Genomic DNA, 27,571 nt, shown 5'->3' on the forward strand with positions numbered 1-27,571 from the left:
ATCAACAATATCAACAATAAAACATCTAATAAATTACCTAAAAAAAAAATTGTTTCCAAAATTAAAAAAAACAATCGCTGAGGACAGGATTCGAACCTGCGCGGGTATAACCCATTGGATTTCAAGTCCAACTCCTTAACCACTCGGACACCTCAGCTACATGATTCATTGCTAAAATTATACAATAAAAGATATAGACTTATTATATATGTTAGTAGATTTATTTGTACAGTTGCTGATAACAATGGTTTTGATTTGTTTTGTTCTTAAACTGTGTAAATATTGTGTGTTTTAGATTGCGGAGAATGTAAAGAAACTATAAATATTTACAAGGCAGTGAAAAAGTAGAGTTCTATCACACTAAAATTATAATGGCGAAAGTTGGTGAGTGTGTGTTTGTTACTTCTTCACGCCCAAACGGATGAACGAATTTTAATGAAACTTGGCAGTAGTATGAGTAGCTTAAATAGGCTGCTTTTTATCCTGGTACGGGAATAAGTTCCTTTAGGAAACGGGGAAACTACATTAACACTTTCTATTATTTTACAATGTCATAAGACCAAACCCCATAACATAACTGTAAACAATACATAGGATTTTTTTGGTCTTTTCAACAACACATGTAAACACAAAACTACAAAAAAAGTATTATTACTACGTTACAATATCAATTAATATTCAGCCTCACAATAGTAACAAATGATGACGCGAGCATTGCATTTCCATAAGAGATGACTTACGGAATCTTCTAGAAAGACACTCCAACGTTTTGGACACAATGAGTCAGTGAGTCAGTGAGTGCGACACCTTATAAGTGAGTGTACATTAACATTGCTAATTATAATACAGTATTTAGAAGGAAATGTGATTGTTGTCTACGCATGATAGACGTTTCATTCAAATGTTTTGTACGTAAGCAGATGGTTTTGGCAAAGAGACAGGTAAAGAGAAGTTAGTTTTGTGGGTTTTAAGGAACTTTCACACAGTAATGTAGGGTCTGGAAGTCGGTGGTGATACACGATACAACCGTGCGTTTTAGAGCATGTAAATGTAAACCCTGCGCCTGTTCTCTCTCCGCTAGGGTCGTGTCGGACTTCTCTCTTAGAGAGTGAGGTACCTAATAAAGAGTACACCTGTGTGTGCGCAAATGCTTGTGCACTGTAGTATCTAAAGCACAGCTGGCTGTCATTCTAAAACAGTGGCTGTCTGGGTTCATTAATATTAAGCTACTTATTTATTAGGATCACGCGGCGGAGTGTCAGAAAGTGTCCGCATATTATCGCAAAGAATAATTATAAATGGAGAGTTTTTTTGGTTTACTCCAAAACTACTGAACCGATTTGATACATTCTTTCTCTATTAGAAAGCTACACTATATCCACGAATTAAATAGGCTCTTTTTTATCCAGGTACGAGAAAAAGATCACCGGTACGCGAGGAAACTGCGAGAGACAGCTAGAAAGTAATAAAACATATCCCTATTTCTTAAAATCCTCGATAATTCCACTTAAAACCTTATTTTATCAAACCTAGTTTATTGGCACCAATTTTCCAACGGAATGTATCGATTCAAGATCGTAGACCGAGTGTTATCACACATTATATGTTATGTATTATGTAATCGTGTTACGAATGTAAGAACACGTTTATAAGTGTCCGCAATTCTCACTGTTGTGTGTGATCGCATGTTTGCGAATATATTTTATGAGAGAAATTGGCTTAAATTATATCAACTGAGGATTTAAGAGGACTATTTAAGACTAATCTCTGTAATATAGGTATAGTCAAACCGTAATAAATAAACAAATCCAAATCAATCAGCGCAGCAAAATTGTTTAATGTTGAAATGAATTTAGTTCTCTAGTATGGAGATCAATTTAGTCCTTTGGATACGGTAAATCAGGTACAGCTAGCGGTTTCTTACAAAGCCGGCGGCGCAGAGATTTTTGGAATATCAGTGTCTTTTAACGAAGTAAGTACATATTGATTAAACCTGTGAAATTCTTATTTTTATTTGTACCCTGTTCTCAATTTATTTTGGGTCAGTGCAATATGTTTTCTACTTCCATTTCTCTCTTTCAGTCGTCATACTAACATTCACTCCCCATGTCCTCTTCCAGACAACCTGCCCATTTTTCTTCAGTCTACCTCTCCATCCACATCCATCCAGAAACTACAAAGAAATTAATTCAGCAGACGAATTTTAATACAATAATCGTATACCATTACCCATACAACTTCGACAACGGAAACGGGGTCGTATCCATACTTAAGCGAACAAACCTGTTAGTTTGGCCCAGTGAACTCTTTCTTCACACACACAGGCGTAAACGTGTGTTTACTTGAACACCGAGCCTTTATTTAATGAATGTGCGTGTGTGCGTGTTGATTGATGCGCTTTTCCATTGTCGTAGGAATTGTGACGTGTCGAGTGTCGATTTTTTTTAGTTGCGCCAATTTTTTTTCTTTATTTGTGTAATGATGATTATCTAATGGTTTTGTTTGGGTATGTGAGGTATTAATAGTTGTAGAACACGTGCGATTGTAAGAAATACATGTTTGTTTTTAGTGGTATGAGTTTAAGAATAGATTTTCTGTCAATTAAGTGATTGGCCTTGAACTTAAACTTTGAACTTGTAACTATTGTATGTAATTATAATGACGTGAAGTATTCACACACTGTCTATACAAATAAATATTTAAATTCATCCATACACGGACGTCAAAGATTCAAGCATTGATTGGTCAAAGATTAAATAAGATAATCGGGGCATGGTTAGCATACCAATTTTTAGTTTGACGTATACACAAATATGTTTACACATTAAGTTTCAAAACACTTTAAAGAATCCTTTATTATTTATTTAAAGACTGGACTGTTACAGTAGATCACAGAGGCATTAATGGACCAAAGCCGAGAGCCGCTTCGCACAAAACTGACCATGATAAATCGTCAACAAATAAATCGACTAAGCCTCCATAAAAAATCCGTGTCGTAAAAACCGTGTCGGAATCAGTGGACACGCGCACCTTCGTAGATACTTGATGCAATGCGTTACGTGTGATCTTGGATGACCGGAACACTGTGAGCCAACCTTAGTTATGTCATCGACCTCGTATCTCGGCAAATTGTCGACACAAGTGGATAACGACATTTTTGTTAATAATTGCTTAGTACTAAAAGCTGGGCCTAGGACGTGGGAAGTGAAAGCGAGGTGTTTTGAACATTAAATGTAGAACTTCAAACAAAGGATGTTTGAAGTCGGTTAAAATCATCATCCTCCGAGCCTTTTTCCCAAGCATGTTGGGGTGGGCTTCCAGTCTAACCGGAGTCAGCTGAGTACCAGTGTTTTACAAGAAGCGACAGCCTATCTGATCTCCTCAACCCAGTTTAACCGGGCAACCCGATACGCCTTAGTTAGATTGGTGTCAGACTTACTGGCTTCTGACTACCCGTAACGACTGCCAAGGATGTTCAATAACAGCCGGGACCTACAGTTTAACGTGCCATCCGAAACACAGTCACAGTCGATTAAAATGAGGCCTACTTGATATAGGCCTTAACACAAAGACCGATATTACGTTGCGGTCAGCGGTTTTCCTCGACCTTTAGCAGATTGTTGGCTAATTATTATATAATCAAAATACCAGAGAGATTATGAGTTGAAATAACAGAAGAAGGATTTCCAACAGATTTAACCTTCTCTTTCACTAAGCCACTATAAAAACTAAGAAAGTTAAACGTTGACCGCCAAGTGTCCAACTAGGAATAGTTTTTAGTCTGACATTTATATTCCTCACGTAAAATTATATGAATTAAATTAAGTATGATGATCTTTTTATATATGATCTACATCTGTAAAGGTGTACCTAGATCTATTCGAATATAATAAAGAGGAAACATTTGTTTGTTTCCACGCTAAAGGCTCCGAAATAATTAAATCGATTTGAAAAATTCTTTCACTGTTGGAAACCTACACTCTACCCTATTAATATAAGCTAAATTTTTTTTTGTACGTTAAAAAGCTTCCACATGCCGCCGGTAAAACCGCGAGAAACAGTAAGTCATCAATATAAATAACCAGATTTTATAAAAATACCATTATTTATGATATTAGCCTTCTACGAAAAAAGGTGGGATGTAAATATTGCTATATACGCATTACGTTATGCACGAATGCATAACTCTATGACGTTATAACACGTGGTCTGAGTGTAACTAACACTCGAATGATAAACAAACTGACTTTATAGTTTCTAGAACAAAATAAACTAGACACTGCAATTAAACTATGTCCCCTATCTTCATTGTATATCTTTTGTTCATATTCTTTATCAAACTCAAAAACTTTTATTCAAATTAGGCTGATAAATCAGCCCTTTTCGAACGTCAAAAACAAAAGACAGCCCCCAAAACGCCCGCGCTTCACCATTTCCTATGTGTTTTTGCTGGGAAGAAGAAGTGGCGCAACAAACTCCCCAGCAACACATGTCTGTCTTTTAGGTTTGAATAATCAGATTTATACAAAACAAGTCCAGTATTATAGGCTTAGCTAGAATATTAACCAGTAATACTTCATTTTAAATTTAATTACTTTAATTGTTTTTTTTATTGTAATAGAGATAATTAATTCAGTTAAGATTACAATTAATGAATCCATTGAATCATATTCACAGATCAAAGTTCTTTTCCTACATACAAATACAGTAGGTACAACCTACTTAGTTTTGAAAATATAATACATAGTTGTCGTTGGTCTGGTTGTCTGGTCTGACCTCGTTGGTCTAGCTGTCGCAAGTGCGGCTGCTGAGCACGAGGTCTCGGGTTCGATTCCCGAGTCGGGCCGAAATCGCTTTGTGGGTTTTAGAAGACTTTCACAAAGCAGCCCGGAGCCTGGAAACTGGTGATTGATACACCCGTGCATCGGAGAGCACGTAAATGTCGGTCCTGCGCCTGATCTCTCTCCGGTCGTGTCGGATTGCCTTCCCATCGGGTTATGAGAGTGAAGGAATAGGGAGTGCACCTGTGTCTGCGCAAATGCTCGTGCAATATAATATGTCCTGCGTAGTTGGCTAATCTCCTTACATGAGAACAGCCGCCGTAGCCGATAATCGGCTAGGAGGACATCATCAACATAGTTTAGATTTTATTATTTATTTTAATACTAATTGATGATAAAATCGTAGCTAAATGCTGATTACACTAAAAAAATATGCAATGACGTCCAAATATAAACGCGGAGTCTTCGAGAGCATTTGAGTAGCCAACTGGAACCGCACTTCTATGCAAAAAAGTTCTGCCAAAAATGCTTCATGACTACGTTACCATATTTTATGTTAATTGTTCTAAAACTAATAGAGATACCTCCTAAATTAAGCAAACAATGACGCAAACATTATCATATTAATAACTACATGACTTTATAACTAATTGAAATGTCACACGGAATGATGGGAGAAAGTGACAGGCAAGGCTCGTCACGGTGTGATAGGCGGTCAATGTACAGGGAGTTCTGAATACGTGATTAGGGATCCCCATAGTATGAAAGTATGGGTTTCCTATGTGTTTAGATAATGAGGCTATGTTAGGTAGGAACTTGGGTTATTTATGAATACATTTTAAATTGGTGAAATTGCCAAAGCAATCAGGGCAAATGTAGCTTATGTTCTTGCGTGGTAAATGGGCTATCTAACACTGAAAGAGTTTTTAAAATCGGATCAATAGTTACTGAGATTATAAATAAACGGACACTTCTGCTTTATTCTGCAAAATGGCTAAGTAAATAGAAATGAAAATGCCGAAACATTGATCAATATCAAAATTAGCCCAGTTAAAGAAGACATTGCAACTTTATTTTTATCCAAGGCAGCAATAGAAGGGCCAAAATAACTATTAATAGAACCAAACTGCTTAAAAATCCTTGAGTAATAAATCATCTTTGTAGACGAAATATTTGCATATAACATAATGAATATTATTGCATGACATCCGTTCAAAATATCTAAACACTAGCCTACTTCCCGCGGTTTTACCGGCGGCGGCGTCCCGTCGGAACTACTGCCCGTACCGGGATAAAATAAAGCCTGAATTACTTGGGAAAAGTGTAGCTTTCCAATAGTGAAAGAATTGTTCAAAACGGTTCAGTAGTTTCGGAGCCTTATGGGAACAAACAAACAGACAAAAAATGCTTCTTCTTTATTATAGAAGTTTTTATTTTTCGGTGACCACAAGAGAGAGGCTTGGTGACCTTACACATACATATGTATGTTTAGATAGTTAATAAGTATTTTGATTAGATAAGGTTAAAGCTGTCGCCGTAGTTTATAAAGGTCAGCCTTGAAACAAAGCTGTTATGTGCAACGATTTAGAAATGTTACTTCATATGTGTATTAGGGAAATTCTTTGTTAATAGCCTCGGAAAGGTAGCTAGAGAATCAAGAAAGCTAGAACATAATTTAGGCACGTAATAAAGTAAATGGATTAAGTATAAAGTGAAAAAAAGAAAATTGATTGAATTTAAGCTCTTATTTTTGTATATTATTTGGTTTGGGTTGATATCATACGGTGTATTTATTTTAAACTATTATAGGTAGGTATTTAGCTATTAAAGTTTTGACTAGAACACTAAGAAATAATCTTTAATTATCTTAGCATTGTTTAGTTATTATTTAAGTAAAGGTTTGGGAAACACAGAACACACAGTAAAAATCATACGTGAACTATGTTAATAAAACTAATAAATAAGTAGTCTAGTCTTATCTCTTACGTCAATATCTAGTCAGTTCAGGTTAGCGACCGTGACTGAAAATATTAAGTTACGATACAAACTGGTTCTCTAGAATAAACTTTAGGACTTATACATAAGACGTAGTAAGGGCAGCCTTTTAGAGGTCAATTTATGCAAAGCTTATGCATAGAATTAATTTCCAGAAATTTATATTTATTATGCAATCAGTGTAACTGAAATTATTATTTTCAAGTGGGATGGGTAACTAATGTTTTATCCATCATCATCATCCTCCGAGCCTTTTTTCCCAAACTATGTTGGGGTCGGCTTCCAGTATAACCGGATGTAGCTGAGTACCAGTGCTTTACAAGGAGCGACTGCCCTATCTGGCCCCCTCAACCCAGTTACCCGGGCAACCCAATACTCCTTGGTTAGGCTGGTGTCAGACTTACTGGCTTCTGACTACTCGTAACGATTGCCAAGGATGTTCAATGACAGCCGAGACCAACAGTTTAACGTGCCATCCAATGCTTTTATCCGTATTAATGTAATAAAGAGGAATCAGTTTCCCTAAAACTTTAGAAACTACATAACCGATTTGAAAAAATCTTTCGGCACTCTTCCCCAATAACAGCAGCAGTTCCCACGAGACGCGGGTGAAACCGCGGTAAACAGGTAGTTAACGTATAAACTCATAAAATACGTGCCATCGACAAAATAGAGGAAGTTTGGAACACAATGTGGATCTAATTCGCTAAATCGTTAACACGGCTGAATCGTGGATCGTGACACCAATATTCGATAACTAAATTATAACTAGCATTGAAATAAAATGTAACACATTGGTTTCCTTCCTTATACTTATACAAAATGGCGGCTATTCATATTTGGGTCACGTTTGAATTTAAAGGAAGCGATTTGGGTGGCATTTTCATATGTCAATTTCCCTATTTTCCTTGAAGGGTTCCCTAACCGCACACACTGTAAAGTTTTAGTCGGCCGATAGTCTGTTTGGGCCCATAAATCAGTATGAAGATGAATGGTTTAAGCACTTTTCAAAGATCAGGTATGAAGCCGGTATCAGAGCGATTGAAAAGTGTGATTGGTATCAAGATTTTCTTTAAAAAAATATTTTGACAACCATCGGGTCAACTGTCGTCCGACTATTCTTACACAGATTTGGTAACTCTTATGTAACTAAACAAGGGTTAAAATGATTCTATATCATCATACTTCATAGCCTTTAGATAAAGCAACAGGCATGTACTTAGGTTTTTTTTTTTTGTCAAACTTTTCGTGTTATAAAACATTTTGACCTTATCCTCTAATGACAAAAATAAACAGCTAAATGTCATGTCATCAGATTATCTCACTTTTAATTTAATTAACAATACCTAAGGACATTCGGTAGTCAAAACTAACTTGTTCAGAGGTCAAAAAACATTCAAAAATGAACGGGGTCATATCACAAGTTCTATTAATATATCAATTATTCATGAGAAAAAATAGATTGCCACTCTATTGGGTAACATTGGCCTTACAAGCGTTGGTTTTGGTCGTAAAGGTTTCATATGTGGCAATTTTTTGGTAAAAGTATGCATTTTTTTATTTATTTTTAAAAGGAGATCGTTAATGGGGTATTCACCTCTTTGCTTTTTGGCCAAAAAAGCTGCTAGTTGGCTGTTTAGGTTTTTGGAATATATTTTGTTCATTTTTGTAGTTTTTTAATAAAATTACCTATGCATTATGCAATATTCTATGAGAACTTTGTCTGGTTATATTATTTCTAGAAATAGAAATAGAAATCGTTTATTTGCAAAAAATGTATGTTATATTACACTAGTACATTGACCTCGGTCAATCTGACGCAAATCTTTTTAATAACTGTGATAAAATATATATTTTAATTATTATAAATTATCGTCTGTACAAATGCTTAACAGTCACAATTGGAGTACTGCATCATCATCTCATTAGCCAATTACCGTCCACTGTTGAACTTAGGCTCAAAAATATAGGTACTTAGGGTTCTTTATGAATCTATCCGTATTAAGTATAATTTTAATAAAGAATCCATGTTAAAATCTATGCTAACATTGAAACTTAATACTCTTTTAAAACATCAAGATCTCGCTATATTTACTTTTACACATATTACACTGTTTTTTGATCACAAAAACATGAGAAGTAGGTAAGTACCTATTTCATTGTTGACTTATTAATGCTTGATAATTACCTATGTACATTTGACTCGGCCCTTGAAAACGTAGGTAAAAAACATATTTTGGACGTTTTGAATTAAAAAAATGTAGCTAATGCTACCGTGAGGTTTGTATCCCATTATTAAGTAATGGAAATAAAAAATCATAAAGTGTAGTACTCAGTGATATTATTATTTCAAGCAAAGTGAAAAAATACACATCAACTCAAAATTTGTATGTCTGTGTGAGAATAGGTAGGTAAATGAATTCAAAACAGTAAATGATCACAAAAAATAACTTCAAAAATATTAATGTTGGTTTAAGTTTCGGATTGTGGTTTTAATAATCACTCTAATAATGTGTCTAATGTAGAATATTTTTTCTAGCAATTATCTAAGTAGGTACGTTTTTTGTGTCCTTAATGATGTGGTTTCTTGTGATTATTTTTCCGACCCAAATATCGACCAATAGAATTGCACCATTCGACGTCACGTGGTACAACCTACATGGTATTATACTGAAAATTTTTTGAATATTTTCTCTGGTCGTTGCTACGTCAAACTGACAGGTTGTGGCCGACATTTGGGACGGAAAAATAATCTCCCGAATACCACACGAGGATTCGAATTTTGAGTTGGTGGTGTTCACATGTGGTTTTTTTCTCAACGCAAATTTTGAGCTATATTTGTGCTTTTTTGGTGTTTTCTGTGGTGCCTGCTTAGTTTTGAGTGTGTTTTATATGTAGATTTGTGTTTCATTATTCATCATTTCATCATTTCATCTGTAAGTAGTCTTGTATTTTAATTAATTTTGTGCGACGTTGGCGTATGCCAATAAATAAACATGGCGGACAAACAGGGGCCGCCGGGACGCCCTCCCGACCCCTCATGTACTTCTGCAATTGAAACAGTAATGACCGTCCCATTGTCTAAATTTGAGGCAATGGAAGCGGAAACTTCAACTCATAAGAGAAAGCATCCTAGTCAGGACGAGGATGTTACTGATGTTAATAATGTTAATGCTACAAAACGCGACCGAGTCACCCCTCCATCATTGGTGTCACGTTCCAAGTATACCAACTTAGATAGGGAGCCATATCTGGTATATGTTTCCTTCACGGATTCAGACTCCACTTCTGGATCCACCCTTCACCCATAAGATTTGGTCAATTAATGCAAAATTAAACATTAAGAATATTAAATTAGGCGGGATCAAGAGAATTGGCAGAAATAAGATCTCGGTGGAGTTTGAAAGCCATGAGGATGCTAATATCTTTATTGAAAGCCCAGCTATTAAGCTCAAAGGTTTTGTTTCTACTATTCCCACCTTCAACATCACAAGGATGGGGGTAGTGAAGGGTGTACCAACTGATTGGTCAGAATTAGAGGTCATCGATAATCTTAAGTCCCCATGCTAAAATGTTGAAGGTGAGACGCTTAAATAGGAGGGTTGTCAATGAAGGTAAGTCGGGTGGGTCCCTACATCAAGCGTGGTCGTCACATTTGATGGTCAGGTCCTCCCGGATCGCGTCTTTTGTTTTATAATTCGCTCCTGTGGAGACATATAACTACCCCACTGTTCAATGTTATGCATGCTGCAAATACGGGCACACTAGACCCAATTGCAGGTCTAAGCCACGATGCTTCCGTTGTGGTGGGGATCACCTTGGGGACGGTTGCTCTGTTGAGGATCCCAAATGTTTATATTGCTCTGGCTCTCATCCCGCTAATAGCAGACACTGCCCAGAGTTTATCCGTCAGAAAAATATCAAAGCGTCCATGGCCAAAGACAACATTTCCTACTCTGAAGCTGCCAGAATTCATGCCCCTTCCTTCCGTTCCTTTGCAGATGTTACGGCTTCAACCCTATCACTCAGACTATTCATCAGATTCTCACACAGGAACCTCGCTCCCCACGTCCCCTCCCCTAATTACATTTCTCACTCCCAACCCTCCACTTCATCATCCTACAAAAATTTTTGACCCGCCCTAAACCTCACCCCTCGCTGCAGCCTGGCTATGACCGAAGGGCTCACCAGGACATTATTAATAGCTTCTCGTTCTCCCCTTCGCCTAATGGTTGTGCTCTTCTAGATTCTCCTCCTTCTGAAAAAGATCATGTACAGACCATACAATCTATTATACGTTTACTATCCTCCTTACTTGTTAACTTTCCTCTACCTGACCACGTTGCCACAAATTTAATAAGCTCCATTAAATCTCAGCACATTCCATCTTCTACAGTGGAATACCAGAAGTCTGATCCCAAAAAAAAATGAAATTGCTCATTTAATTAATCAGTACAAACCGGCATTGTTTGCAATTTCTGAAACATGGCTAAAGCCACATCTCGTGTTTAATATGGCTGGGTATAGCGTGCTTCGGGATGACCGTCTTGACGGTTATGGCGGAGCGGCTATACTGGTTAATAATGTTCTCCCATTTTCCCCCTTATCCCTTCCCCCTCACGGAGATGAGATTAATGCCGTAGGTGTTAATATTGTCGGTGTTAATGTTATTTCTGTCTATATACCCTCTCCTGATTCCTCTTGTTTCCAGTATATACGTTCTATTTGCTCTTTATTTTATCCTGTAATTTTTCTAGGTGATTTCAACTGCCACCACTCTCTGTGGGGATCTGACCATTGTGATAGTGCGGGTAATGAATTAGTGAATCTGCTGGATGACTTGGGGTTATGTGTTATCAATGATGGATCTTTCACGCGCCTTCCTAGACCTGGACAATCGCTAAGTTGTTTAGATCTAACACTGTGTTCAGCTCGTTTGGCCGCTGATATGGTATGGAAAAGGCTTAACCTAACACATGGTAGTGACCACTATCCTATATGTACTACTCTCACCACTAGGTGCCTTCCGCAAAAGGAAAGCCCCCCTCTTTTAAAGTACAGGCTGTCTGATGCTAGGTGGGACCTGTACTCTCAGATCCTTGAGGACGCAATCCATACCTTGCCCCAGGTGTCTTTTGACAACCTTGACGTCTGTATTTCGCAACTTTCTGATGCCATTTCATCAGCCGCTGATGAGAGCATACCTCTTAAGAATTCGGCTTCTGGAAAAATATCATCCCGCCCTGGTGGGACCGCGAATGCACCAGCATCATCAAACTCCGCAATGAAGCTGAACAGAGCTATGCTCTCAACATGGCTATTGAAAACCTGGTGGAATATAACCGGATTGTTGCGAGATCCAGACGCCTATTTAAGAAAAAGAAATATGAAGGTTGGAAAAAATTCTGTTCTTCGCTTTCCCCCCACCTCCTTCTTCCATGATTTGGCAAAACTTTAGAAGATTTAAACGTGGTTGTTCTGTTCAAAATTCTTCAACTATCCCCATTGACCTAGCAGATTCTTTTCTTTACAAGTTAGCCCCTTCGTCTGTCCCTTTTGTAACAGAATGCCCTTCTGCTCCCAGTAGTGAGGTCATGTCGGTAGACCCGTTGGAAGCCCCCTTTTCCATTAATGAACTCAATGCCGTGCTCCAGCATGTCAAGGACACTGCACCTGGTATCGACGGCCATCCATATTCTTTTATAAGAAGTTGGGTGCCTGCGGACGCCAATACTTGTTGGACATCATGAATACTTGCTTCACTCTGTCATATATCCCTGATAGCTGGAAAACACAGTTGATCATCCCCATATTGAAACCTGGGAAATCCCCGGATAGTCCAGATCACTTTCGTCCTATTGCCCTTTCTCCAGTCATAGGCAAAATTATGGAGCATCTTATTAAAAACCGATTGGAGTGGTTTGTGGAGAGCCGAGGTGTTTTATCTAAGTCGCAGTTTGGCTTCCGAAAGGGGGCAGGTACCATGGACAGTGTTAGCATCCTGACAACTGATACCCGGATAGCATTCAGTAGAGATGAATCGGTTTTAGCGGTCTTCCTAGACATAACAGCGGCATACGATAATGTCCTTCTTTCGGTTCTCAGGGAAAAACTACGGAAGCTGGGTGTTTCTGAACGGATGCTGCATTGTACATGTAACCTGCTCTCTGGTCGTAGGGTCAAGATTCGTATCCCTGGAGAAGATTCCGATTGTAGAACGGTCTGGCGTGGGCTTCCTCAGGGTCCGTTCTTAGTCCGCTACTTTATAATATTTACACCTCGGATCTTCATGATTCCCTCAACTTGGATTGTCAGATTCTTCAATATGCGGATGATCTGTGTTTGTACATCCCTACTTCATCTATTGAAAGAGCTAGTGAGTCCATGCAAATATCACTCAATTCCTTAAATCAGTGGTTAATTGACCATGGCCTTGTACTGTCTGCTCCAAAAAGCTCTGCGGTTGTTTTTACACGTAAGCGTACTGTTCCTCATGTCAACCTTAAAATTGAAGAATCTCCCATTGAAGTTGTTAATAATGTGAAATTTCTTGGGGTTATATTGGACTCTAAATTGTCAGGGGTGTTTCATCTCAACTACATTAGCCTTAAGTGCGAGAAGAAACTTAATATGCTTCGTGCGCTAGCAGGAGTCTGGTGGGGTGCTCACCCCTTCACCCTAAAATTGGTATATAATGCTACAATAAGAAGCTTGCTTGATTACGGCTCCTTCTTATTTGAACCCTGTAATAAAGTTGCTATTGCTAAGCTGGAGGCCATTCAGGCTAAATCTCTTAGAATCGTTTTAGGGTGCATGAGGTCCACCCTAAAACACCTTGCAAGTGGAGAGTGGCGACCCCCCTCTTCTCATCCGTAGACAGTATTTAGCCGACAAGTTTCTTTACAAGACTTATTTCCTCAGTGAGCACCTGCTTCTGCCTAGGCTGTCAACTCTTGAAGGCCTATGCAGGCAGAGTGATTACTGGAGACATAAAGCCCCTCCTCTTTTAGTTAATTCCTTTCGAAAAATCCTTGAAATTAAGGATAATTCCTTAATCTCTCAGCAAGATAAACTTCCCTTGTATTCCTGCTCCTTTGACACGTGTAACTTTGTGCCAAATGTCTCCTATATTGACATTAGGAAAGACACTGCAAACGCAAATGCCCATTTTCTCTGCACTATAAATGACAAGTGGCCTGATTATTATAAATTCTATACGGATGCTTCAAAATTAACCACTGATGGAAAGACTGGTGTTGCCGTATACAACTCTAACTCTCAGATATTTCTCCAATTTCAATGTCCTCCTGAGTCATCGGTGTTCACGGGAGAGTGCATTGGGATCCTCGAGGCATGTTTATTTATCTCCTCTCACCCTGCTATTAAAAAAGCAGTGGTTTTCACTGATTCCAAAAGTGCCCTGGATGCGATTGTTAAAAATTCGTTTAAGGACCATCTCCGTAGCCCAATTATCGTTGAAATTAAATCAGTATTGCTTTTGTGCTCTACAAAGGGCGTGGAGATTGTATTGGTATGGATTCCTAGTCATGTTGGTATTAGAGGTAATGAAATTGCGGATGTATCAGCCAAAGGTGCGATTAGTAGCAGCATGGCTGATAAAAAACACTACTCGGTGCAGATCTATGACCTGGCTCACAAAGCTAAATCAGACCTATTCCAGTCCTGGCAAACTGACTGGTCCGAGTCCAGTAAGATGAAAGGTGGTCTGTTTGCCTCTATTCAACCATCCATTCCTGCGAAGCCTTGGTTCTATAAACATAAAAAAGTATCCAAGACCGTTATTTCCGTTATCTGCAGAATACGTATTGGTCACTGTTGCTCCCCAGTTTTCTTAAACAAAATAAGAGTTCGGGACTCCTCACTCTGTGAATGTGGTCTAGATGAAGGCACGCTTGACCATATCTTTCTTAATTGCCCCTGAATGATGCTTTCTCTTTTGATCGTGTCATTGCTAAACTAAAAATTCAATACCCGGTAAATGTTCGTCATCTTCTTTCATTCTTTCCTAACCCTCTAATGGTAAATGCTTTTGTTAGATTTATTTCTTCTAATAATGTTAAATTGTAACAGTGTTTATATCTTTCATAATGGTAATATGTAATGTGTATATAATTACTTGTGTACTAAGTTAATTTTAGCAAATTCATTAATTATAGTGTATGTATTTTGTTGCAGGCTCGATATCCTCCACCAGAAAAGTTGGAATTATTTTCTTACATTAATTTCTATATATTTTTCTTTTTCTGTTTCATATTTTCCCATGTGTCGTCACTAGCTACGCGAGTCTGGCAGAAATTGCCGTCAAATACGGCAGATTGCCATAAAAAATACCACACGAGCTTCATAATTATCTGGCATTTCCCTCAGGTTCCTGCAAACAAATAAAGTCGTCAAGTTTTCAGGAAAATCACTCGCGCTTCGCGCTCGTTATTTTAACCTGAAAACTTGACTCTTCATTGTTTGCAACGAACCTATCGGAAAATACCCGATAATTTTGAAGCTCTTGTGGTATTATAAGTGATTATTTTGCCGACCCAAATATCGACCAATAGAATTGCACCATTCGACGTCACGTGGTACAACCTACATGGTATTATACTGAAAATTTTTTGAATATTTTCTCTGGTCGTTGCTACGTCAAACTGACAGGTTGTGGCCGACATTTGGGACGGAAAAATAATCTCCCGAATACCACACGAGCTTCATAATTATCTGGCATTTCCCTCAAGGTTCCCTGCAAACAAATAAAGTCGTCAAGTTTTTCAGGAAAAATCACTCGCGCTTCGCGCTCGTTATTTTTTAACCTGAAAAACTTGACTCCTTCATTTGTTTGCAACGAACCTATCGGAAAATACCCGATAATTTTGAAGCTCTTGTGGTATTATAAGTGAAAATCTATGAAAATTTTATACTTACCGTGTGACAAAATCACATGTTTTTTGTACTACTATTGTTTAATTAGGATGATGGCGATATTAATTTAATGACTTAATTACCCATAAATTAATAACCATATTTATATAACGATTTTGAATGGGTGATTAAACTGTACTAAAATAATTACAATTTTATCTGCTAAACTGATGATATTACTTCGATATACTTCAGGTGTTTAAAAATGCAAGAAATATTCTTAAACGTTTTGACTTTGACCATAAAACTTTAAAACTGAAGACAATATGAGGACCAAAGATTCTACACAGACACACAAAAGCGTGACTCAATACAATAACTACTATGCTACAGAGTAAAAACTACTGCCAGACTCTTGAAGTTGTGGTGACCATAAAAAATACAAACATCCGAATTGATAAACTCTTTGGAAAGTCTTTAAAAAGCACCAATTTTTGGGCTCGATACAAGTACCAATGTAGATAACTTTTTCGAGCGTCAATGTAGGTAGGTATCTACTTTTTAACTACACTCTCTTTTCTATCTACTTTTTTACCAATGACTAAGTGAAGTTAAAAAAAAACATCTTGAAGGCTTAAAAGTCTGAAATCGTCAATCCGCCCACAGAACAACATCCTTAACAGTTCAATTACTTACTACTTACAAAAATACACATTTCAATAACCTCAATAAATCACCAATAACGAGACTACTTGTATTAACACTAACACTTGCGCGCACGCATCTAATTTCTAATGTCTACTCAATACTGTTAGGATCGGGGTCATTGTGCTGTGACAGCTAGCTAGGACAAGACATTGTTTAAGTAGTTGATTTGTAAAGAAATGTAAAGGAGTTTGTCATTGTAGTCACACATAGTGATATAGGATTAGGGGCTTTTAAATATCAACCATTTAGCACATCATGAGCCACTCTTCGAGGGATAGAAGTGTGTTTGGTTATCGGCACGAATCTTGAGCTCTGACCTTCACCTGCGTAGAAGTAATTTATTGGGTAACTTTTGTGGTATGAAGAGAGGCGCGGGGGCGGGCAAAAGCGGTGATTGGTCCGCATTGCATCGCGTCATAGCCGTCACTGGGGATTGGTTCTTTGCTAATAAATCACTTCTGCGCAGATGTAGGTCAGAGCTCAAGATTCGTGCCGATAACTATAGTTCCATGCATGAAGATAGTTACAGTCGTTGTGCAGGGACCATTTTCTGGTATCAAAGAGACAGTGGGGCTCACCAGGGCCAGAGCCTGTTGGAGCTGCGGGATTATTCGAAAGAGTTACCGCGGCCCTGGTACATAAAGGGCTTAAGAAGGAACATGGTAGGTTTTAGTCAGTAAGAGTCTGACAATTCCTAACGCTGCACCCACGGCGGGAGGGGTCAATTGATGATTTCCTACCCAAAAGGGATTTCATATGGGAAACGGACGTGTGGGAGGGGTATGAGTAACTTGCGCATTCTTACCTACTTAGGTATGTGAGGAATTAATTTGCGAACCACCAATGAATGTTGCGAAAACAAATTATAATATACTAGCCGTTTTACCGCGGATTCACCCGCGTCCCGTGGGAGCTACTGCCCGCACCGGGATAAAATATAGCCTATGTTACTCGCAGATGATATAGCTTTCTAATGGTGAAAGAATATTTAAAATCGGTAAAGTAGTTTTTGAGTTTATCCATTACAACCAAACAAACAAACAAACAAAGTTTTCCTCTTTATAATATTAGTATAGATTATGTAACATGAAATCAGTTATCTAGATTATAGGTTTTATATATTATAACTTATCTAAATATAATAAAGTTAAATAAAAGCTTTTTTAATGTTAATTGATCCTGTTCTATTTTTTTTAAGACTTTTGTTTTGAAATCTGAACTATTAATGCGTTCCTGCATATCTTAACTTAAATGACGTCAAAAGATCTAGTTCATATAGTAGATTATATTATTAAAACACTGTTGGGTATTATTAGGTAATATATATTTAAATTTTAGCAGCAAAACAATAATTATAGCTAGGTGCAATTACAACAAAGATAAGTGTATTTAAACACGCTATTACTGAATCTCAGTCATAGTTTTTGTTGACAACTTAAGTGTATAATTAAATGCATTAAATGGTAGATAATTATTTGAGAAGTGGCCCTTTTGTAAACATTGAACCAGGTGTTTTTTCTCGAAGGTTTAAAGCAGCTGCATTCATATGGATTAAGTTATTTAAGTATTTTAATTAGTGTTATTCGTTGAAGATTTTTTATGATATAACTAGCTGTCTTTCCGTGGTTTGTTCATGAAATGCTCATATCGGGATGAAATATAGGTACCCTATTACTCGGAAAGAGTTTAGCTTTCCAACAGTGAAAGAATTTTTCAAATCAGTTCAGTAGTTTTGAATCCTTTAGGGTATAAACAAACAACAACATAAAATCTTAAAATTTTATCCTATTGAGTATAGATAACTTGAAATTATTTTACCAAGTTCTATGTAACTCTACTCTAATATACAATAACTTGCAACAATATTTAATCGTCACCCAAGTTACGTGGCAGACATAATAGGTCCATTTGCGGTCAGCATGCAAAACTATGGTTTGGACGCATTCGACCGTGCCACCATGCCACCGTAACGGGCACAGAGATCTACTGATATAACACGCAAACTCTTTGCTTTTATACCTTTTTGTAATTAAGCGATAATTCGTATATTGTCTTACTTTGACAAGGAAATCTGCGAACTTGAAGAGGAAGATGTCCAGGATAGAGCGAAGTGGAAGAAGAAGATACGGAAAGCGGACCCCGTCACAAGATGGGATAAACGCTAAGAAGAAGATTTTCATCTAAAATCTGCCTAGCCTTTTCCCAAGTATGTACATATGTTGGGGTCGGCTTTCTGGTGTACCAATACATATTTTATATAGATCAACTGCCTATCTGAACTCTTCAACCCAGTAACCCGGGCAACCTAATACTCCATGGTAAAATTGGTACCTAATACATTCTGGCTTCTGACTACTCGCAACGACTGCTAAAGATGTTCAAATGACTATCGGGACCTAAGAAATAGGTAGTTATCCTCTACTGCTTTATATTCACGTGCGTCATTGTCATCCTAATTAAATATTTTTTATTTGCATTTCCAGTTTTTTAGATTAATTATACACGTGGCAGCAAAAAGCTTAAAAAGTTTCTGAAGCAAAACAAGATAAGAGGTAATTTAGTGCATAGGTGTATAGCTTTAACGATTGAGGAAAGAGAAAAATACATTTTATTATGGGATCAAATAAATCATTATCATCATTATCCTCAATTCTGCACCTGATCTCTCTTCGATCGTGTCGGATTGCCATCCTACTGGACTATGAATTTAGGTACATAAGGTAATGAAGAGTGCATCTGTATCCACGGACTCATCTCCTTAGAAAGAATAGCTGCTTTGGCCGATGATCTCTCGGAACAGCAATTACCTAGATAGATATTGACACCCATACTTCACGTTTGACTTTTGAGTAACATACGTATACATAATATTATGTATGAAGAATAGAGAGACGGCAGACAGCATGACACTCGGCAGTCACGCCACTCCCCCCACTTTCTTGATTGTCTGTGCGCGTGGCGTGTACTTCTTTTCGTAGCGTGTTATTTTACTATGTTATTTTTTGGGAGATGATCTTAGTAGTCTTAGAAGAAGAGAAAAAGAACGTGTCACTGTTTGTACCTGGAGAGGTAGATCAGTTTTATTCTAGAAGCTATACAGTATTTCATAATAACACACCATTATGTAGAACGTGTTAAAATGCCGAAGTGATTATGGTTGAATGCGGTGATCTGTAGACAATTTATTTTTAATTTTGGATAGTCTATTTATTGGAGAAGGAAGATCCAGGTGCACGAAGAATTTCTCTCGACATAATGGAGAAACCACGCAGAATCAAGTTGTAAATCTCATATGTTATCATTATTATAATCGTCATCAACCTTTTTTATCGTCTCACTGTAGGGCACACGCCTCTTCTCACACAGAGAAGAAATGAGCGTCAATCACCATGCTTGCGCATAGCAAATAGTCAAAGAACTATTAAAACCACACAGCAGTTAAAAATAACTCTCAAACTGCGATTACCGGTAAAGATTACGGTAACCTCATTCCGTTTGACACAGTGCTCCCTGGTAACCGGTTGGCGCGACCTACAGACGAATGGAACGTAACTCGTTACGTCATGAGTGCATTCAATTACGATTATATCCGATTATTTAGAACCTGTTGGCTGATTGTTTGTGTGGGTTGAGAAGATTTTGATGGAGGTAATTTTTGAGATTTTTTAAGTGGTATATGTCCAAGTTATTGTTTTTGCTCGGGAGTTTCTTGCGATTCTTCTTCTCAACAAAAACACGTAAACACAAACACAGGGTGGGCGTTTTGCGGGCTGTCTTTTGTATTTATTGACGTTCAAAAATGATTTTGAATTTGTTGTGGGGTGGTCGTGGATGGGTGACTATCTTGACAAATCATTATCATGGGTGGCTATCATTTGAACATCTTTGGTAGTCATTATGAGAAGGCAGAAATTCTGACGATCAATCTAACCACAGTGGGTCATCAGTTTGCCCAGTTATTTGTGTAGGTGTAGGAAAAAAGGTTGCAATATTTTTAGGTAGTCACCTAAAAATATTGCAACCTTTTTTCCGTTTAGTCCGTTTTTGTTTTTGTCGTACTTCAGTGATGCGTCATACACAATTTGGGTCTCAGGTGTTGGTATAACCCAGAAACCCTAAAAAAAAGGATTATTAATATACCTTTTAATGTTATTTATACCCACCTAATTTTGGGTCTATACCTCTACAAAAAATCGTACCCTTCATTTATTCTTTTAATTAAAATCAAACACTTGGTCATTTGTATGCGGATCTTAAAATAACTCTACGTAACTGAAAGAGCTATTCAAATTCATATAAGGCTCCATAAGTTCAGAAGAATATATTTTTCAACGCAAATAACACCAACTTAAAGCCATTACACAAACTTGCAAAAAAACGGACCACCGAAAATATTTAATAGTTACGAGTACATACAAAACGCTCATACGATTCCGTTGAAATAAGCACTATATGTTACTATATCAACTTTCACTATGGAATTCCGGCTTCGTAACAACATATGTTCATCTCGTGTGCGAAATCTTATTTTGCCGACTCATAACACGATGAGGTCGGTGATACAACAGTTTTTAACGTAACTTTAAAAGGAACTGTTTGGGGAGAAAATGGTCTTTGACACGTACAGTTTGGGCCATGAATTCCGGCTCAGGTGTAAAAATATAATAATCTGACTAACATAATTGTATAGTATCTATCTATATAAATAAAAATGAATTGTTGTTCGTTAGTCTAATTAAAACTCGAAAACGGCTGGGCCGATTGAGCAGATTTTGGTTTTAAAATATTTGTAGAGGTCCAGGGAAGGTTTGAACGATACGAAGTTCGCGGGATCAGCTAGTCTATATATAAAAATGAAACACGCTTTCCGTTGTCACGACATAACATGAAAACGGCTTGACCGATTTGGTTGAAAATTTGAGGGGAGGTAACTTACGTGAAAACTTTTATTAATCCAGTATATTATTATGTGAAACTAATGTGGATCTAGGAACTCTTACCCACTCAAAAGTCGTACTTATTTTTAAACATAAGAGACGATTTGAGCTTTTGCATCTAAACGTGGCACAAAAAACTAATTTCTATAAATTCTAGGAAATAGTTACTACTTACTTCACGATAGTTTTTATTGATATAAACTTATGCAGCTGAATAAAATGCTCCTCTTTTTGTCAAAGTTACAATAAGTAAATCTATTTATACCTTCAAAGTCTGGGTTTTTCCCAGACAGGTACTTAAGTATTCGGGTTTTTTTCAAGCAGGGATCAAGGATGTGTTTTGAATTATAATAGTCTTTTTACAATATCAAATATAGTTCCGATGTCGTCATTCGTAATTTTTGGATAGGTATGACAGTGCTATATTTTTAGTACTAGTTATATCCTTTTAAACAAAATATAAAAAAGCTGTGGGCGAGTTGGGATGTGTGTTTACAAGTTATCGACTGTCCAATGTCATTGTTATTCTATGCATTTCAGTGAAGTCCATTTTAATGCACTTGAGTGTACTGTGGGAATGGAATTTCGGAATTCAGATAGGTACGTACTGGGTAAAAACACTATAGTAAGCATATACTTATTTACAAGTAGCTGATAAAACAGCGGTCAGCTAGACCTCCTTAAATGCTAAATAAATACTGTCTGCCTGTTGGGTTTTAACCCTGTTTTTAAATGATTTTACCCGGTTGCAGAAATACTAGTCCCGGGAAGTAGGTATACACTGCGTAGAAATGCTAGAGAACCGTAAAAGCGATATCAAATAACTGATATCTTGATAATGTAGTTCCTAAGCCAATACACAGTACTTACCCATGTTATGTGTTACTCGAATTACACATCCGATACCGACGGTGTTTCCTAGCTTACAGCAGCCAATGTATAACAATTGCACTATGTTATGATACTTTTGCAGCTGACTGAAACCCCGCTTTTGTCATATTACTGCATTTTGTGTTACGAAAACTGGTTGGGTTATCGTTTTTGGAATTTAATTTTTAAAACAGCATATGAGTTATTAGCCGCATGGGGTTTGATTAAAAGCCTAAAACATGTAGCCTAACTTTTGATCATATGGTTAAGTAACGCTTGACGCGATTGGTCCGTGGATGGGTGACCGTCTATGAAAATCTTTGGCAGTAATTATGGACAGTCAGAAGCCAGACACTCTGGTAGCCAGTCCTAGAGAGACTTTGTACCCTGGATTCTAAGTCCTGAGATGAACAGAGTTCCCAACTCGATGTTGTCTATAAATCATCTTCCTAGTCTTTACCCAAGTATGTCTTCAGCCCATTCACCAGAGTAACTCGATACCCATTTCTAAGACCATGTTATCACAATCACGATCTTCCCACAAGAAATGCCAAAGATCTAAAAATGGAACCCAGCATGCCACATGATGACTAACAATATGTATATCACAATTGACTTTTGATCTCCATAAAAATAGCATTGCACATAAACTATGCATATCAAAACAAAAGTTACCTCACGTTTTACAACATTTATAAGTGCAATAAAGCAAATTAAAATGCAATAAATAAACAGCCAATTAGTCTTTAATACGTGCCATAGTTTAAACTATTGTTTCAATGAACAATTGAATTGGTTATCATGTTTACAAAGTTGTTTTATCTGCATAATGCCGACGGATTCGTCATTAGTTAGCTCAATGTGTAGTCATTAGCTCATTACTGGTGGGTCAATAAATAAATATTTCCTAGTACCTACCTACCTATCTAAATATTTGCATCGTCATCCTATGAAACCAAAAAGTTAAACAGTCCCTAGTACCTACCTAAATACTTGCTAAGTCATCTCTATGAAACCAAAAAGTCTTAGGTATATGATTGCAATATTGTGCAATAATTCAAAGTCAAATGTTTTTATTTAAAATTGTTCTAGAATGTATTTTTTTCGTGTTTGTTTAGTCAACATCCTACGTATACAAGTACATTTTTAAATATATTACCTATAATCTTTATATATTTGTAAATAAAAATGAATTGCTGTTTCTTAGTCTCACTAAAACGCGAAAATGGCTGGACCGATTTGCCTTATTTTGGAAGGTTTAAACGATACGAAGTTTGTTGGGTCAACTACTGCAATAAAGGAAAAAACCGCAAAAAACTCTTCTACTATAAATAAATCATGCACTTACAGGAAACACTGATTGAATCTACATAAAAAAGCTTATATAATAAGTAATCAAATAACAATTTAAACTTTACCTATTGTTTTGAATACATTGTTGCAATTAATTTATAAGTGTCGTTCTTTTTATATATCTACGGTTTTACTCGCGTCCCGTGGGACCTACGGCCCGTACTGGGATAAAATTCCTCATGTCCTATGTTACTCGGGAGAGTCTAGCTTTCCAACAGTGAAAGAATTTTTCAAATCGGTTCAATAGTTTCGGAGCCTTCAGCGGACAAACAAACAAACAATACGATGTCTGCTCTTTATTATGTTAGTTTAGATTTAAGCATTACTCATTATGCATTTTGAAAACATTGTTGCTCTTGTGGTTAAATATAATTAATTTTGTAAAAAGTATGATTCTCATTATGTATACCTTGCATTCAAAGTTTTTTAGTCTATGTATTTATAGTTTGAATCTAATCTTAGATTTAAAGCTTGAATTAGATAAAATAAAGAATACCTGGTATTATAAACAGGAAGCACTAAAAAATAAATAATTTAACTAAATTTAAATCTTACTTAATATTACGAAATACATATAACTTTGTCTTGTCTAATTTGGCTTTGACGCTAAAATTACTGAACTGGTACACAGATAGTCTAAACTTCTAAAGTCTTAAAATGCATATGGACTACGTTTTATCCAGGTGTGGAAATAGTTCTCTCAGAAAGCAGATTGTTAAGTTTAATACCCACAATTTATAAGAACATTGTCACGCAGTCAGCAGTTGTTTTACAAGGAGCGACTGCCTATCTGACCTCCTCAATCCAGTTACCCGGGCAACGCAATACTCCTAATGATGAAGATGTTCAAATGAGGACATCTAAATTATTAGGAATATGAGCAAAGTCTCAATTTAATATTTCTTCTACGGAAATTCAGTCTACTCTAAACCATTACAAAAGCAGGTGTGATGTTATATAACTTTGAGTTTTTATGTACTGTGTTATCGCTAACGGTTTACGGTTTAAATCTAACCGTTAAACAATGAACACATTATAAGGAAGGTAATTATACTGTTCTTAATCGTATGCGCAGGCACGTTGGTTCGTTGAAACCCAGGGTTTTAAAGTCATCAGTTTTTATTGAAACTGTGACAGCTGACCGACAGATAAAGAGCCATTTTTACAAAACTTATTACTTATCTCATTAAAATCGGGAGAAATAGTAACATTTAGCAGTTTAAGCAATAATGGTCAAAGTGAGGCTATATTTTTTGCAACAAGTTGATATAATTTATCAAATTACTGTGTGAGTTTGGCTCTGCGCAAAGGAATATCAGACTATTACTGACTAAACCCACCCATGTTCTTTTTAAAGCCTTTTATGCATCAAGGTCTTTCGCATAATCCAGTAGACCTGGCAAGAAGTGAGACTATCTTGTCCAAAGTATACCTATTAAAACTACCTTTACAATATCTCGAATTTGATTGTGCCAAAAACTAAGACACATCCCTATATGACAGATTTTTACACACACCTACTATTCTATAGGAAACTAAGAGCATGTTTGTAAGATCGCGTAAGTACAAAGCGAAACAATGGATGCACTTTACGTCCTGCAAACGTGATAACCATGTTAATTGCTCGACAGTTTTAATTGAAGTTTGATCAATAAGATTGTCAATACAAGGAAGATGCAACGCGGAACTGGCGATGTCCTTTTGGAAAATGCTTATTGTTTTGTCTTCTCAGGATTGTTCTCGAATGTTATAATAATGAGTATATTTGTTATATTTTGAAACACATACGACCGGATTGATTTTGATGACATACTTATGCATATTATAAACTAATTTAACACTTCTTTCAAACCATTCTAACGGAAATCCATAAATGCCAAATCAAATCGGATTTGGTCGCTATTATGTCCGCTACTTCATCTAGTATATGCTAATATTATAAAGCTGTTGTTTGTTTGAATGTGCTAATATCAGGAACTGATCCGATTTTAGATGTCTATCTGTAGAAAAAGTCTACTTTTTACAGGAGTGTACGGAGTCGGTCCCGTAGGTAGGGTAGGGGATGAAACCGCGGAAGATAGTGGAACAATATTTAGCATAAACAGTAAGAACGTTAGTAAAGATAAATTACTAAAATCAAGATGTTGCGGAAGATATGTTTCAGTAAATTTTTTGAAGAAAATTCTCAAAAACGCCACTGACATGTCTAACCAAGGGGTTTAGGGTTGTTGAGGTTACTGCGTTGAGGAGGTCAGATAGGGCAGTTGCTCCTTATAAAACATATGCTACACAGCTGCATCGGGTTAGGGGGAAAGCCGACTCCAACATAGTTGGGAAAAGGCTCGGAAGAAGACAATGTCTTAAGAGTGAACATATTCACAAAGTTACAGGTCTCCGTGATGCACCATATTATATTTTCTCCGTAAGACACGAAGCTTATGAAGCAAATTGCTACAAAACAACATCAAATTATTATTATTATGCACTTATATTTTTTGTTCGCTCGTTAGCGGACATAACCTGATGATGATGAGTCCACGGCAGTTTCCGATTGTGAAAGTAGACGTGAATTTATAGTGAAGATGCAAGGATGACAGCGATTCTTACTTCCCTAACTATAGGAAATTGGGGTACGAGGGTAGGTTTAGGAGGTACATATATCGGGATTTGGGTGGCTCCTGAGTTGGCGAAAGGTCTAGCAGCGGATTTTAATAAACACGTGTATCTGTTGATATTCCTACCAGAGATGAAGAGAATTAGATTATACTCTTTTATGGGGCTGATGTCTATCTCTAGTAAGAAAATCAACGGTGATAATAGGGATAGGATATTGCAATCCGAAGTTACGGTGAACTTCAAGACCGCAAACCTAAATGAATATTGACAGATTAAAGAATTTTGAGAACAAACCGTGAATGTTTTTACCAAAAATATGCATTTTGGGGTAAATCAAAAATATTTGCTGGTTTGCTATTTGTCTCAAACAACCTTTAAGTTTTTAAGTAAAGAAAAATATTTTGAATGCATGCATTCGTCTTTATTTAGCAAACTTCTTTTTGTACCAACTTAATCAGACATGTAAACACATAACCCCCTCTTCAAAAGTCGGTTAAAACCAGTATAAACTCCACAATATGGAGCATCTACAACAAAATTATTCAACACGCTTTCTCTTACAATATAGCGGAAATCATCTGCTGCAAAATGTATAGGAAACGGAAATCTTTGCTAATATCCACATTATGATATTTTCTTGCACATAGCAAGAGCAGACTCATTAGCTTCGAACTAAGTTGTATGTGGACGACGTTAAAGATTTAATAAAAAAATTGGACATGCAAAAAACCGTTTGAGGAGGAGTTTGGGGCTCTTTTTCATTCTGTTTATATCTTTTTAAAATTCTACTCAGACCTTCAGAACTTCAGACCTTGTGCATCTGAGAGCGGGCTAATGTCGGTCCTGGGCCTGATCTCTTTCCGGTCGTGTTGGATTGTCGTCCCATCGGGCTACGAGAGTGAAGGAATAGAGAGTGCACCTGTGTCTGCGCAAATGCTTGTGCACTATAATATGTCCAGTGCCGTTAACTTATCCTAAGATCATTACAGGCTCTTTTATTTTCATCACTATATTTAACGAACAATTTATGCAAAACTAGTAAAATTGCTAAGATGTCAGTTATTATTATATTGTCTCTTCCCATCGATATGTTAAAGCAAATATGTTACATCTACATAGGCATTTACCTATTATTGGTTTTAACAATTCGCAGTTTATTATCAAGGCTGGCTTCAAGGATTGTTTGTATACCTCATTAGCTGTCGCTAAAGACAAGTAAGTTTCCATATTATGGTGTGTTTGATAGTTGGACGAATAATAGAACTTAAACTTCAGTTATGTATTTAATATAATCCTTCAATTCCTTTTTAATTCAACCTATCCTTTTTCCCAAATGATGCTGGGGTTGACTCCCATAAAGAGCGACTGCCTATCTGATCTCCTCAACCCTGTTATCCAGGCAACCCAATACCCCTAGGTAAGAATCAGAATTTTTTT

At 36.9% G+C, this 27,571-nt stretch overlaps 1 protein-coding gene and 1 non-coding gene across 2 annotated transcripts in view; both read right to left on the reverse strand.

The window, feature by feature from the left end:
• LOC110373590 (ABC transporter G family member 23) overlaps positions 1–27,571 on the reverse strand; it is a 59,508-nt gene that overhangs the window by 22,317 nt on the left and 9,620 nt on the right. The gene's annotated exons all lie outside the window — the stretch shown is intronic.
• Positions 76–157, reverse strand: Trnas-uga (transfer RNA serine (anticodon UGA)). The gene has a single exon. It is a non-coding gene; the product is annotated as a tRNA-Ser (tRNA).

Source organism: Helicoverpa armigera, chromosome 21 (assembly GCF_030705265.1).
Source record: "Helicoverpa armigera isolate CAAS_96S chromosome 21, ASM3070526v1, whole genome shotgun sequence".
Taxonomy (NCBI): domain Eukaryota; kingdom Metazoa; phylum Arthropoda; class Insecta; order Lepidoptera; family Noctuidae; genus Helicoverpa; species Helicoverpa armigera.